The following is a 14,646-nucleotide window of genomic DNA, read 5'->3' as shown; positions in this document are numbered from 1 at the left end:
TAGCACTTATCATAGTGTCATAAGCTAATATTTGTTGTTCTAGTGTATTTGCTTGTCTTAACATGTTTTTGTAGGAATCTAAGCATTTAGAGGCTTTTTCCTATCATTTGTACACTAAGTCCACTAAGCTAAACAAGACCTAATATTGGACTAGCATGTAAGTGTTTGAATGGGTGTTTGCATGAAGATTTGTTGGATTAAAGTGAGAATTACATTTGAAGCCTAATGCAAAAATCAAGCCCAAAATGAAGGTCCATAATAAGGTGCAAGCATTAGATACCAAGAAGCTTAGGATGCTAAGAATTTAGAGGATTACCGGGTGATTAAGGAGCATTAAAGCACGAGCATAGAGATTCCTCAAGCAATTAATCAAGAAATTAAGGAATTAACCCGGAAACACACGACCTCGATCGGGGTGGGGTGGCCCCGATCGGGGTTGCATGCCTCTTGGTGATTTACGTTTCACTCTCCTTTCCAATAAATAGGAGAGGTATTCCAAGGCTTTAGGATCCAATTTTTACGTCTCATTTTACTTTACAATAAGCCTTAAGCATTATATTTCTCTCATTAGTTTTCTCATTAGTTTTCAATATTGTTAAGCATTTGGTTCTTAAACATTTTGTTCTTAATACAATTCAAGCATTTGGTTTTATTTGTCTTTTCCATACAAGTTATCTTCTATTAAGGTATTTCTAATTCTAGTTTTCAATTTTACATTTCTATTTTAGTTTACACATAGTTTATAATTAGATACTTTATTCATATTTCATTAGCATAATTTCCTTTACATATTATATCACCTAGTTTATATAAATCATACAATTATGTCTAGCATTTCTTACAATATAGTTTACAATTTACATCTTAATATGAGTAGCTAAATCTCTTAGTCTAAGAGCTAGGGGAGCCATGCATAAATCAAGTATATAATATGATAAAATAGGTTAATAATAATATTGTTTAAATTGCTTCTATCACATGCTTGTGCTCTAACGTTTAATCTTTGTTTAAGGCCTTATTCAATTGATTAAGTTTGTTCATTCGTTCCATAAGTCGAGAGGCACGGAATTGAATTAGACTAAGCATGTATAGTATGATGACCTAGTCATGGACGAGAGTTTCTCTAGGACCCGGTCTATGGTTGACACTAATATCGTAAGGTGAGTGTCTCTAAGCCTAAGCAATTGACAATGTTATTAGTACCAAGTTTATCATGATCATATGTTTAACTTTGCATGTGTGACCCGAACCCCTTAGACTCCCGTTTATTATATAATTTACATCATAATTTTTATTAATCATCAAACAAACAAACCAAACCAAAATCGAAGTCGACCTTGATAAAAATCTACCCATAACAATTCACGACGTAATTCCCGTTTCCTTGTGTTCGACCCCTATTACTACATTAATTTGTGTCTAGGGAAATCATCTTTGTATAGGTACGCGATAAGCCTATCAAATTTTGGCGCCGTTGCTGGGGAAACGGTTTTGTTGCTTTTTGAATTGTCGATGTTTACCTTGTTTTCCTTTGTCTTGGGGAACACTTGTTCCTTAAGACCGTTACTTATCACTTCTCTAGAAATTGTTGTCTTATGCCCAGGTCCTCTCGTAGTAGAGAATTGCTTTCACCGGATTCCGATCCCGAGAAAACATTTAGGAGAAGACGACGTTTCTGGAAGGAAGTGAAAGAAGCCACTTCTCCCATACAAGTTGAAAGTGCTAGAAAGTCTTACTTAGACGATCTAGAAGTTCTTGAAGAGGAGGAGGTTTCTTGTTCATCAACTCCACCACCACCACCATCCACTACTAAAAAGATGGTGAAACTTTCCGATCACTCAAAGCCCACAGCGGCCATGCTTCTGGCTGGAATCACAACCACTCAAATAACCGCGCCGAACTTTGAGATCAAGCCGGCTTTCATTAGCCTTGTGGAGAGGAAGCAATTTGTAGGAAGTCCTTTGGAGGATCCCAACTTGCATGTGCAAAATTTTTGTGACTATTGCTCCATGATCTGTCAAACGGGTGTTACTCAAGCCCAAATAAGGGAGATACTTTTCCCTTTCTCTTTGAAGGACAAGGTCAAGATTTGGATCAATAGCCTTGACCGCACCACCATGGGAATCACCAATTGGGAGACTTTGGCTCTTGCTTTCTATCAAAAGTTTTTTCCACCGGAGAAAACTCAAACTTTGAGGAGCCAAATCACCGGATTCCGACAACAAGCTCTTGAGAGCTTATATGAGGCTTGGGAGAGGTACAAAGAGCTTCAAAGGCAATGCCCACATCATGGGCTAGATGATTGGTTTCTAGCAATAACATTCTACAATGGATGTTGTGCCGAGTCCCGAAGGATTCTTGATTCAGCCAACAATGGGCGGTTTGATCAAATTGACACCGACCTTGCTCATGCCACGATCGAATCTATGGCGGTCCATGATGCCCAATATGTCAATTCCCGAGTTGTGCCATCCAAAGGTAAAGAAGAATCCTCCAACAACTCCGTTTTGGTAGCTCAAATTGCCTTGCTCCAACAACAATTGGCGGAAAGAGATGCTAAAGATTCCCTTCAACAACTCAACGTCGTGTCCTCAACAAGCCAAATCGTTGTGTGTGAAGGTTGCGGAGGTGCGGGTCATTATGCCGGTCATTACCGAGCCCCCATTGAAGAGGTAAATGCTTTTCAAGCTCTAAGACAAAGTTCATATCCACCGGGTACATTTTCCAATACTTATAACCCGAATACAAAATTTCATCCGAACTTGTCTTACACTAGCAACAATGTGCTTAACCCACAACCCCCACCACAACAAAATGCCTATGTTCCTCAACAACAAAAGTATATCCTTCCACCGGGTTATCAAAATCAACAAAGGCCCCCACAAAACAATTACCAACACAATCCACCACAAAATGGCCAACAAAACAACAAAGGAGTTGGTAAGCTCGAGGGCATGATAATCCAAATGCAAAGGGAATTATTGACTCAAATTCAAAAAAATGATCAAGCTCATAGTGCCGCGGTCAAGGTGTTGGAACAACAAGTGGCTCAATTAGCCGCTTCTAGCTCTCAAAGAAAGAACGGTCAACTTCCTCCCCAAGGTGAGAAACCGCACGAGACCGTCAATTCTATCTCCTTGAGAAGTGGTTCAAGCTATGATGGGCCATCCATGACTTTGGATGATGAGGTGGTTGTTAAAAAGGCCAAGCTTGGGGGAAATGATAAAAAGAAGGTTAGTGAAGAGCCTCTTGTTAAGGATCGTGTGCCATTTCCTCATCGATTGTTGATGCTTAAGAGGAAGAGCAAGCTTGATGCCAAAGATGTTGAGCCCCCATTGCCCGACGATAATGACAAGGTGATTATTGAAGAAGTCTCTCCTAATGCCAAGGAGAGTGATGCCATTCCAACAAAGGTGAGTGTTCCCAATGAGGAAGAGAAGGTGGAAGATGTGGAGGATGCTCCTCCAAAAGAAATTGTTCAAGTACCATTTCCCCATCGCCTAGCAAAGCACAAGGAAGAAGGTAAGTTCGGTAAGTTCATGGAAATGTGTAAAAATTTACAAGTCACCGTCCCATTTATGGATTTGCTTACCCAAGTCCCTTCTTATGCAAATTTTATGAAGGAAATCCTCTCAAAGAAGCGATCCTTCAATGAGGTTGAGACCATTGCTTTCACCGAAGAGTGTAGTGCACTCTTACAAAATAAGTCTCCCCCGAAACTTAAGGACCCCGGTAGCTATTCTATTCCTTGCACTATAGGCACATATACCATTGATAAGGCCCTTTGAGACCTAGGTGCTAGTGTGAGTGTCATGCCCTATTCCCTTTGTGAAAAACTTAACATGGGTACTTTAAAATGCACAAGTATCACATTGCAAATGGCGGACCGTTCTTTAAAGCGACCTTTAGGTGTCTTAGAAGATGTTCCCATCAAAGTTGGTAAGTTTTTCATACCCGTTGACTTCCTCATACTTGATATGGCCGAGGACTCACAAACCCCAATTATATTGGGTAGGCCATTTTTACGCACCGCGGGTGCGCTAATTGATGTGAAAAACAGGAAGTTGACATTGGAAATGGGTGATGACCGGGTTTCCTTTAGCAAAAACAACACCATTAGAAGCCCAATGTTACAAGAGTCTTGTTATTTATTTAGCACTATGGACTCTTCTTATGCCTCTACTACGCTTGAATCCTTACTAATGGATCCGTTGGAGGACGATATGGGTGTTGTTTGCTTTGTAGGTGACGATGCCAAGGGCACTATTGCTAAGAGTGCCAAAAAGAAGAAAGGGAAATTTTATTTGAAAAATTTCAAATGGTTGCGGAATGCTAAAGGAGCTATGACATGGAGCTTGGTTGGTGGCAAGCTCAAGAACAAAACTTGAATCAAATAGCTTCTTACGTCGTGCGGGACGTTAAACCAGCGCTTCTTGGGAGGCAATCCAAGCTTTTTATTTTATTTGTTTTTGTTTTATGCAATTTATTGTTTTTCGTAGTTTAGAAATAAAATACTCGACTTGACGATGTTTCTTTTTGTGATTTTTAGGTTAAAATGAAGGAAGAAGAATTTGAAGTGAATTTGGCACGCTTCCCCATGCAAGATCCCCGTTCGGGGACGTGGTTTTCGAGAAACGAGAAGGAATTAAAATCAAATGCGGAAAAGAGTCAAAACCCGAAGAGGAGGTCAACCCCGATCGAGTTCATGGTTCTGTGACTTCCTGGCCTTTGCTTTATACGGGTAAAAAAAGATAGATTTCTTTCTATCATTCAAGCATACTCGACGGTACTCATTTTCTCGTTTCTTCACATTTCTTCACTAAAGATCACAAGGAAACGTCTTCATCCCCGGAATTCATGCTAGCTTGGGGGAGGTTAACAAGTCGAGTAAGTTTTTAATTGCTTTGCATTTTAGTTTAGATCTTGCATCCCATTAAACTTAACCTCTAGTCCTTCTTGTTTTGTGCTTTGAGCCATTTTTTATGGTTTGATTGGGTATTATGAATTGTTGGCACATTGAGGACAATGTGATGTTTAGCTTGGGGGGAGATATTGCATTTGCATATAGTGTAGTTTGCATGTAGTGTAGAAATTTTGAAAAAATTTGAAAGAAATTTTTGCTTTGTGCTTGCTTGTAGCCTACTTTCCTCTTTGCTTATCCTAATAATGGCTTGTTGCTAATGATTTATTCTTTAATGATGGGATATTAGCTACATGGGAATGTCTTGACATATTAGGTGGGAGATGAAGAATGAACTGAATAGGCTTGATCTTGACTTGTGGCAAGCTACAAAATGGTAAGGTAGAGCCTCTTTTTGACCGATGCATCCATATCCGATCTCTCTTAGGTGAGTGTAGGTGTCTCCTTATAATGTGTGTTTCATCAAAACGCACAAGTATGGTTTTCATGTCATCTCTTGGTAAGCATGCATATTTTTGTTAAAGCATTTTGGAGCCATTCACATGAATATATTTGCCTTCTTGACCCCTTCACAAACATTTTTCCCTAGCTACATTATAACTTGCCTACCTTGTTGAGTTAATAGCTTTGTTTTGTTTTGTTTGGGTGCTCAATTGGGATTTATTTCAAAGTTTGAATATCATGTGAGCTTGGTCTTAATGCTCAAGAAAGAAAAACAAAGAAAATGAAAGAGAGAAAAAAAAGTTGAGAAAGAAAAAGGAAATGGAAAAAAGCATGAAAAAATGAGAATGAAATGAAAAAAAGAAGTATGAATTGAAAAGAAAAAAAAGAAGAAGAAGTTGATGTGAGAAACTCTCAGGCATTATTCACATACTTTGGAGAGTTTTCTTATGATTTGAATTGCGAAATTGGGTTAGAATTGGGATTGAGCATCCTTACACTTGGTTGTTGCTAGCTTGACATTAGCTCCACAATCCATAATTCATTTGTTCTCCCTTCTTACCCATTACATAGTGCCTTCTTCCTACCCATTTGGCTTCTTCATCATGCTTGCATTTGATTGTTTTGGCTTGCTAGTTTTGATTGATTACCATATTAGATTGCGGGCACATTATTATAAGTCGAGGATAGTGGAGTGTTTATTCACAAAATTGTCCTTTTTCATAAAAAAAGAGTTTGAGTGCCCCGTGAGAGTCCATAAGTCAAAAGATCATGCAAGAGCTTAAAGGTTCATTCAAAGTTTTCTATGCTACGCCGTCGTGTAAATCTCATCCATGTCTTGCTTTATTCCATGCCCATGTTGTTTCGGGTTTTTAAATCATTATGCTTAGCTTGTTTGGATATTGCAATTGATGGGATTTGGTTTCTTGATTGGGGACAAGCAAGGGTTTAGTTTGGGGGAGTTTGATAAGTGAATATTTTATATACTTTCATCCCCTATATTAGCTTCATTTTATTTGTTATTTAGCACTTATCATAGTGTCATAAGCTAATATTTGTTGTTCTAGTGTATTTGCTTGTCTTAACATGTTTTTGTAGGAATCTAAGCATTTAGAGGCTTTTTCCTATCATTTGTACACTAAGTCCACTAAGCTAAACAAGACCTAATATTGGACTAGCATGGAAGTGTTTGAATGGGTGTTTGCATGAAGATTTGTTGGATTAAAGTGAGAATTACATTTGAAGCCTAATGCAAAAATCAAGCCCAAAATGAAGGTCCATAATAAGGTGCAAGCATTGGATACCAAGAAGCTTAGGATGCTAAGAATTTAGAGGATTACCGGGTGATTAAGGAGCATTAAAGCACGAGCATAGAGATTCCTCAAGCAATTAATCAAGAAATTAAGGAATTAACCCGGAAACACACGACCCCGATCGGGGTAGGGTGGCCCCGATCGGGGTTGCATGCCTCTTGGTGATTTACGTTTCACTCTCCTCTCCTATAAATAGGAGAGGTATTCCAAGGCTTTAGGATCCAATTTTTACGTCTCATTTTACTTTACAATAAGCCTTAAGCATTATATTTCTCTCATTAGTTTTCTCATTAGTTTTCAATATTGTTAAGCATTTGGTTCTTAAACATTTTGTTCTTAATACAATTCAAGCATTTGGTTTTATTTGTCTTTTCCATACAAGTTATCTTCTATTAAGGTATTTCTAATTCTAGATTGCAATTTTACATTTCTATTTTAGTTTACACATAGTTTATAATTAGATACTTTATTCATATTTCATTAGCATAATTTCATTTACATGTTATATCACCTAGTTTATATAAATCATACAATTATGTCTAGCATTTCTTACAATATAGTTTACAATTTACATCTTAATATGAGTAGCTAAATCTCTTAGTCTAAGGGCTAGGGGCGCCATGCATAAATCAAGTATATAACATGATAAAATAGGTTAATAATAATATTGTTTAAATTGCTTCTATCACATGCTTGTGCCCTAACGTTTAATCTTTGTTTAAGGCCTTATTCAATTGATTAAGTTTGTTCATTCGTTCTATAAGTCGAGAGGCACGGAATTGAATTAGACTAAGCATGTATAGTAGGACGACCTAGTCATGACGAGAGTTTCTCTAGGACCCGATCTATGGTTGACACTAATATCGTAAGGTGGGTGTCTCTAAGCCTAAGCAATTGACAATGTTATTAGTACCAAGTTTATCATGATCATATGTTTAACTTTGCATGTGTGACCCGAACCCCTTAGACTCCCTTTTATTATATAATTTACATCATAATTTTTATTAATCATCAAACAAACAAACCAAACCAAAATCGAAGTCGACCTTGATAAAAATCTACCCATAGCAATTCACGACGTAATTCCCGTTTCCTTGTGTTCGACCCCTATTACTACATTAATTTGTGTCTAGGGAAATTATCTTTGTATAGGTACGCGATAAGCCTATCCAAGACACTCATAACATCAAACGGATTGTTACATTCTACCACCCTTAAAAGGAACTTCGTCCTCGAAATTTACTCACACTCATAAACATCATCATCCCACTGTCAACACTCTCGAACTCCTAAACATCATCATCCAACTGTCAACACTATCGAAGTATTCACCCATTCCTAACATCGAACTACTATAAGCATGGCCATGACCTTTTAACAATATCAACCACAATACAAATCCATCCTTTATGCTACATCAACGCTCTATTTCCAATTATACTATAACATGCACAACCAGCAAACTCTCTTTTATAGCATCCTACTCCTCTTAAGATAAACGTTACGTCCTCGTAACTCACTAATACTAAGTCCTTAGCTATATCTTCTCATTATCCTCATCACCACCGCATGTCAAAGATAGCCGCCTATAATCTGAACAATCACCATTCCTATATCTAAGGCTCTCTTACTTAACAGTTCTCATACCTCAATTCACTCGGCACACCACCTAACCTATACCACAAAATCTTTAGCTTAACCAAAACTTCAACTGTTCCCTATTACCGCCAAAACGACATAGTCCTCTATACATGCACCTATCTCCATACTCAAAACTCACGATCCACAATTATTACACACACTCACACTAGGTCCTCAAGTTCTCCCTTTTATTACCACAAACTCATCCACAACTTTCCATGATACTAATGTCCAACACCCTATACTCATTGTCTCAACAAAAGATTATGGACCACCTGCAACTTTCAGATCTGTACAACACATGTTCCACGAATCACTCACCATCACTATGTCAACCAATGCCTCCTCTAAAAGAAGATCACAAGCACTCCAACAACCCGTCGCAACTGTGTCCCATTAACAGAATATCACTATACTATAACAACAACGGAAACATATACAACTCTCTTCCATGTCATACTCTACCCTCACTCCGAAGCTGAAACGAGCAAGAAACATCAATAAACAAAACAACAGCCTATACGTCCAAACAAAACTCACAAGCAACAACTGTAAGCAAAACAACAATCTATATGACTGGTATATTCATTCGAAAACGTACTCATCCCACCTACTCCACCACAGCCGATGACGGCATCGCAACACCGCCACCAACAGTCGCACTGCAGCGCGAAAATACCCGCATCATAACACGAAATATCGTGCCCAGATCACCACCCGAGGCACAACAGCCACATCGATAGTCATTGCAACTTATACAATTCCTATAAACACAACTTCCTGGACAAGCAAACTTACTCAAAAATGCTTTTCCAGATCACAACGCAACATATTACACAGAATAAACAGATAAGAACCTCATGAATATCATCCATACCTTTTCACGGAATAAACATGTATCATGAATACACATGCAAGTTTAACTAGCCATGCCAGATCACTCAAACTGTCACTTTTTTAATATCATTCCATTAGGTTACTGTACCCAACATACAATACAGAACATTCAAATAACAACTTTATAACTATCACACCATACCACTTATCGTGAGGTCAGAACCTCACACAAACATTTATACACATCATAGACCCGTAATCATATCCAACTAGTCAATCTTGATCATGTAAGTTACCACTCGATAAAGGTTACCTCTCGCCCGAGCTTAACTCGTATGCCCCTCATAGCATATTCTCCCGTTTGCATAACCATCACCTCATGCCAAGTATAACCATACCATTAATATTCAACTACTAGCACCCGCCTCATATCACCACATCTTATACTTCCTTCCAAACGTACAAATCAATCCGGCCTCTACAAAATCAACCTCTTCAGAATTGCTATCCTTCTATCTATCATCACCCTTAACCACTAGTGACAACACCACAATACCCCCACTGCTCGTATAACAAACCTTTTACACCCATCTCTAAACATCACGGTTTCTTTCCCATCTCTGGTTAACATCCCAAATAACGAAGATCAAATCCATCAACAAAAATTACCTCAACACTATTCCCAATTCCATCCTTAATTGCATCGTCACCTAACTCACCACCAAGATCTCATATCGTGTAAATTCTTTACCCGGCTTCTTACTTTCCTTAATTCCCTGAAACTCATGACTAATCATATTGTCCTGAAACTCCTGTATAACCATTAACTAACATGCTCATGATAGTATCATACATCTGGACGATTCCTGACTTCTATATTACATAACTCCGATCGACATCTTTCTCGGCTTACTTTTATCCTTCTTATCTCTTTACACTCAACAATACCAATCAATAATTCAACTCCTTATTCCTTCTACCTAACTCTTTAGTGCTCCGGTTACCTTCTCATTGCTCCAAAATCCAATCCCATTATTTTTTATCAGTATCATCTCACTCTTTCTTACCATGGATCTTCTCTTATCATGCTATCACTCACACTTATCACCAATCAGTCCAGACCATCCCATGCTATCACTCACACTCATCACCAATCATTTTTTTTTGAATCCCAAAACTCATTTCATACTGTTAATTGCCCAAGGAAATCACACATTAGTTTCACCTCTTGATAATACAAATTCCCAAACTCACTCACTATCTGCAAATCCACGTCGCGGCATGTCTCCACTAAGTTCACTATATACCACTTTTCTCCATCCCTCTACAACGATCTTTCATTACATATATTCTTAACCAACACAATCTAACCATCTCCCTCCATAATTCCTTACACATCTCAAGTTGCTACTACCCACATCCTTCCTTTCAACCTTTTCATTCTCACGTTCCTTACACTTACATCACTCTTTACTCATATACACTTACCTTTACATCACTCAAATTCGCAATTATATCACTCACCACGTCTCACAAAACTTGCACCATGCCTCAACCAGCTCAGCAATGTTCCTTTTCTTTTTCCATTATCCTCTCCACCGAACTCATACCCACCATAAGGTGTCACTCACCACATCATAAAATTGGGTAACTTACGCATCAAGATCGACACACATGTAAAACAATGCATAAAGAAGCAAAATAATACCTTTGAATTAAACATAATATGCAACGAAGTCAAAAGATAAGCATATGACCCAAAATAGGGGTCACTAGATCGAGTACAACCTACTCGATCGAGTAGGTGAAGGTCACAAGCACGTATAACAAACTACCAGGACTACTCGATCGAGTAACAAGAGGTGCACTCGATCGAGTGAGGGCCACTCGATCGAGTACCCTACTCATTTCTCAACACTGTCCAATTTTCGTAAAACGATCATATCTCACTCGTTTCTTGGTCATTTTGGGTGTGTGACCTATCGTTAGAATCGTAAAAGAACAAGCTATCACCTCCAATTAGAATCACACTAAAATCATTTATGCATCTCAAGTTATAACAATTTTAAGACAACCTCTCTATAATCGAACAACATAACTATTTGATTTTTACTTCCAAACAACTTAAACAACCAAGCAAACAAAACCAATCCAAAACTCATAAAACCAGTACCCCTAACCACATCTTACTATATACAAAAGACAAACAACAACATCCCTATGCACATATATTATTCAACTTATCAATCATGTACTACCCGCATGCTTTAACTTTATAACTTTTCGTAAAACAAAACATACTCATACCTTACAAATCCTATTTCCATGTTACTAATACAACAATATTACAAATCTACTTCGTCACCTAAACATATTCTTAATCACAAAATTCATATTCTCATGCAATTGCTACTCCATCTTTTCCAATCAATTCTACCATTTCAAACACATTCTTCATCTAACATGTGCATATGATACAACAGTAGACAAGTATATGAACTTATTATATAACTTTACGCAAACAAAATATTCGTATACGACACAACATTCATATTCACATGTTACTATTATGCCACATTATAAATCATCCATCCTGCAACATCATTATTCATCACATATTCTCATATATGAACTACTCCCCTTTTTACACCACATAATTCATGATTCTCATATACCTTTCCAACAATTCCAAACAACATTGTAAACCAGCTATCATGCAACATGCTTATTCACAACACTTTATCATATAACCACTTCATCATTTTCCAACATTTCTATATAACACATCATCCAACATACGCAACAGAACATTAGTAAACACATAGCGATCCCATGACACCCCCTAGTGACCAGTTCAAAATTGTAGGGCGAGTTCGCGACTTTAAGACGTCTCCCAAGTCTTTGCATTAGCTCCTACAACTTCTACCCGGGTTCATTTTAGTTTGACTCCCTATGTTCATTAGGTTCATTGGTTACAGGTTTCAAGATCGTCGCTCTGATACCACTTTGTAACACCCCATACTCCAAGTGCCTTACCAGGATCACTTAAGGCATGAAAGTGCTACCATCCCGGTTACCCGAGGCAATGATAATCAAATACACAATACGAAACGTACTTTATTAAATAGTTTAACGTGATACAAGTCCAACCAAAATTGATTAAGTAAAAAGTACAACTGTTCTCAAAATGTTAAACCAACTAAACAACGAAAGAGTTTTCGACACAGCGGAAGACTTCTAAGACATATCGTGATGACTCAACCCAGCTATCCCATGCGCATCAACTCATACCTGCTCAATAACTGCTCACCACCCCCGAATATATCACCACAGTTTTTAAAACATTTAAACGGGGTCAGTACTAATTACATAAAAACAACAGCTGCAATGAAACCATATTATAAACAACACAAACAGCACATCTCAATCTCCACAACTCCACCCTATCTCCAAATATCTGACTACACACTAAAGTGTGTAGCCCTGCCAGAGTACCCATCGCAACAAGTACTCCTCACCGCCAGTGGGGGACCGCAGCCGTTCCCACCTAAGCCCCGCTCATCTCCATCGAGCGATAAACCCATGTTCATTAATGTGCACATCCCTTCTGTGGCGGGTTCCACAGAAGGCGAATCAAGGGCGTGAAGCCACTCCCGCAAGTGACTCCACTCAGCCAGGGACGCAACCCGAAGATCACAGACAGATACAAACCAATCAACAACATGAAATCAACAACCGTCTAACAACCAACAATACAATCAACCTTTTATCACAACAACAATCACCACATATTATGTAACTAATACTAAGTAGGGAAACCCTACCTGGAATGCAAACACCACAGACGGTCTAGCAGCTAATCATAATCGTTCTTCAACGAAATCACCTCCTACAGCTAATCATAATCGTTCTTCAACGAAATCACCTCCTATAAACACACAATCATACAGTCACAATCTAACATCAACAATACTCCCAAAACCCCCAATTTACCCAATTAGGGTTGCAACTAAAATCAATGAAACGATATAAAAATTATACAAGAAGCTTACCCTTGACACGACGATCACAACGGTATAAAGAACAAGCCAATCCGACAAACCAAGCCTTGGGATTTGTTAACAATGTGATGGATGCGATGTACGTTGTAATACTCCGTATTTATAAGTCTTGGGGTACTCTATCGAGTAGGCCTTACTCTGTCGAGTAAGGGTAAGTTGCGAAATAAAATAGTTTCGACGACTTTAGGTACTCGATCGAGTAGTCCGGGGTACTCGATCGAGTAAGGAGGTACTCGATCGAGTACCTTGGGTACTCGATCGAGTGTCCGCTTTTGGGAAGTTTTCTCGGGTTTTGTTAATTATGCGATTAAGGTATTTAAGCATCGTCGTCATTGTTTTAAATCACTTTTACAAAACCTAAATCCCTTTTAAGAGAGAAAGCAACTTGATTCATCTTCCTAATCGCATTCTTAGCAATTCCGGAGTTCGACGGTCGATTCTTGTCGTTATTCGTACCGTTGAGTTCCTTGCGTCGAGGGTAAGATCTATGTACCCTTTTTATTGTTTTTCCCTTGTTTTGGTTAAACCCTAATTTAGAGATTGGGGGTTTTTGTGTGTAGTATGTGATGTGTAGCCTCTATGTGTTATATGATAGGAGGAGGGTTCGTAGAAGAGGCTTTTTGATACAAATTGTGATACCGTCTGATCATTGTGCTTTCCGGTAGGATTTCCTACTCGCATTAGTCCCATAATGGGATATTGGTAATGTGTTGTAATTGGATGTTTGATATAATAATTGTATTGTGATTGTGGTTGTGATTGTTGTTGTTTGGTTCTCGAGATGCGTTCTCGGCTGAGTGGAGTCACTTGCGGGAGTGGCTTCACGCCCTAGTTTCGCCCTTCGTGGAACCCGCCACGGAAGGGGATGTGCACATTAATGGACAGGGTTATCGCTCACTATGTGGAGCGGGGATTTGGTGGGTACGGCTGCGATCCCCATCGGTAATCGGTCCAAAGGGACGATCGGGATTGAGATGATGGGAATTGGTTGGCTGTGTGTGTGTGTGTGTGTGTGTGTGTGTGTGACAATTAAGCTGTCTGTTTATCTTATTATTGTTATACATGTTGATTGTGTGATTAGTACTAACCCCGGTGTTGTTTTGTAAACCTGCGGTGATCCATTCGGGGATGGTGAGCAGATATTGAGCAGGTATTGAGATAAGTACTGGGATAGCTGGGATGCCACGACATGATGATAGGAGTCTTCCGCTGTAGCCTTTAGTTTATTTACATTTCAGTTAGACAATCAGTTTGGAATAATGTATCGTACTTTTGGTTTGGTTTTGAGGATTGTATCGATTCACTAAACTATTTATAATAAACATTGTTTCTCTATTGTTGTTTGATTATCATTGCCTCGGGTAACCGAGATGGTAATGTCTTCATACCTGAGTGGTCCTGGTAAGGCACTTGGAGTATGGGGGTGTTACAT

The 14,646-nt window shown here is 38.7% G+C and overlaps 1 non-coding gene across 1 annotated transcript; it reads right to left on the bottom strand.

The window, feature by feature from the left end:
• Window positions 1-2,189: 2,189 nt before the first annotated feature.
• On the bottom strand, window positions 2,190-2,296 carry LOC141624628 (small nucleolar RNA R71). Its single transcript, XR_012534433.1, has one exon. It is a non-coding gene; the product is annotated as a small nucleolar RNA R71 (small nucleolar RNA).
• Between the last annotated feature and the right edge of the window lie 12,350 nt (window positions 2,297-14,646).

Source organism: Silene latifolia, chromosome X (genome assembly GCF_048544455.1).
Source record: "Silene latifolia isolate original U9 population chromosome X, ASM4854445v1, whole genome shotgun sequence".
Taxonomy (NCBI): Eukaryota; Viridiplantae; Streptophyta; class Magnoliopsida; order Caryophyllales; family Caryophyllaceae; genus Silene; species Silene latifolia.
This window is presented reverse-complemented; position numbering and strand designations above follow the sequence as displayed.